Source organism: Silene latifolia, chromosome 2 (assembly GCF_048544455.1).
Source record: "Silene latifolia isolate original U9 population chromosome 2, ASM4854445v1, whole genome shotgun sequence".
Taxonomy (NCBI): Eukaryota; Viridiplantae; Streptophyta; class Magnoliopsida; order Caryophyllales; family Caryophyllaceae; genus Silene; species Silene latifolia.
In genome coordinates, this window is record NC_133527.1 from 98,919,867 (window position 1) to 98,922,039 (window position 2,173).

Here is a 2,173-nt window from a genome sequence, read left to right on the forward strand (position 1 = left end):
ACTAGAAGATCACAAGTTAACTTGTTACCCTTTGATCACGAAATTGAAAGGACTTTGACAAACAATAGAAGACTTGCTAGGAGAACTTTGAGAGGTATTGGTGAGGTTGTAGATATTCAACCAAACACTATTGAGTTCATCAACCCTTTTGCAAGAGAAGGTGAGGAGAACCCAACACAAAATCCAACACAAAATCAACCCACAATGCCTAAATTTTCATCACATTCCGTACCAACCGAGGAGAACCTACCTAATGGTACTCCCACACCACAACACTTAACCGGAAATTTTATTGCCAAATCCGCATTTATCCAATTAGTCGAAAGAAGCCAATTTGGGGGGATGCCTAGTGAAGACCCTCATTCTCATATGGAAACTTTTTGTGACTATTGTGATGCGATTTCTCAAACCAGTGTAACTAAAGACCAAATCTGATGGGTCTTATTTCCTTTTTCTCTAATTGTCACCACAAAACAATGGTTGAAAGGCCTTGATAACGCTACTCTCGGAATTGATTCTTGGAAGAAGTTGGCTCTAGCTTTCTACAAAAAGTTCGATCCACCGAAAAAGACTAACATGCTAAGAGCTCAAATTACGGGCTTAAGCAAAGAGATGAAGAATCTTTGTATGAAGCTTGGGAGCGATTCAAAGGAATTTGTCGCTCATGTCCTCACCATGGACTTAACGAGTGGTTCTTGGTACAATAATTTTGGAACGGTCTTTATGAAGACTCAAGAAACATTCTCAACATGCGATCAAATGGAATGTCCACCGAAGTTGATGACTATCAAACTTGGAACAAAATTGAGGAAATGGTGGTCCATAACTCACAATATAGTAGACCTCGCAAGGCTACTAGAGGAGGAAAGCATGAAGTGGACTCTATTACTCAATTGGGTGCTCAACTTAGTGCTCACATTGACACCATCAAGTTGAAGTTTGAAAAAACTATGGCTAATTTTGAAGAAGCCTCAAAATCACCAAAGCATCATGTTAATGTCATGACGGCATATTCATCAATCCCAAGTGGGATATGTGAGAATTGTGGAACTTTGGGACATGACCAAAGTGAATGTAGGGGAACAAATGAACAAGTGAATGCTTTTCAAGCATGCAAGAGTGGTACCCCTTATTCAAACTATTACAATGATAACACCAAATTCCACCCAAATCTCTCATACAAAAGCCAAAATGTTCAAAACCCTCAACCAACATACACCCCACCTCCCATGAGAAACCAAAATCAAAGACCCTTTTACAACCAAAACCAAGGTTACCAAAACCAAACTCCATACAATCAACAAAATGACTAAGGTTTTGATATTCAAAAAGCGGTCCTCCAAATGCAAAAGAATCAACAAGAGTTTTTCATTCAAATGCAAAAGGATAGTCAAGCAAAGGAAATCACCATCAACAACATCCTAGCTCACACCAAAATGTTGGAAACCCAATTGACTCAACTTAGCATCTTCAAGCTCACAAAGACAAAAGGGGCAATTACCACCTCAAAGTAATCCCCCTAGACATGAAACGGTTAGTGCCATTCACTTGAGGAGTGGTACGACGTATGAAGCACCGAAGAAGCAAGTTGAGGATGAAGTTGTGGAAGCTAGTGACAAAGAAGAAGTTGTGCAAAACTCCAAGGATGGAGAACCATCAAAAGAATAATTTTCAAAGAAAAATGAAGACAAGGCCAAGGAGAAGGAGCCCATTGTGATTAGACTTCCTTTTCCGAGTCGTCAAGCCAAGCCCAAATTTGATGACCAACTTGGAAAAATTATGGAGATTGTGAAGAATTTGGAAGTCTCGATTCTTTTTACGGAATTAATCAATCACGTCCCGGCCTATGCAAAATACATGAAAGACATCCTTACAAAGAAGAACTCGATCCGGAAGCTTTAGACCATCGCCTTCACTAAGGTGAGTCGTGCAATACTTCAAGGGAGTTCACCTCCAAAACTTAAAGATCCGGGAAGCTTCTCAATACTGTGTACCATTGGCGACACCACGATCAACAAAGCCTTATGTGATCTAGGGGCTAGTGTGAGTGTTATGCCGTACTCGGTGAGTAAAAGGTTAGGGATGGGAGAGTTTAAATGCACCAATATCACACTCCAAATGGCCGATAGATCGACGAAGACACCATTAGGGATATGGGAAGATGTTCCCGTAA

General features: G+C 40.4%; 1 non-coding gene across 1 annotated transcript; it reads right to left on the minus strand.

Annotated features, from left to right (window-relative positions):
• Positions 1 to 576: 576 nt before the first annotated feature.
• On the minus strand, positions 577 to 682 carry LOC141644761 (small nucleolar RNA R71). Its single transcript, XR_012544369.1, has one exon. It is a non-coding gene; the product is annotated as a small nucleolar RNA R71 (small nucleolar RNA).
• Positions 683 to 2,173: the final 1,491 nt, after the last annotated feature.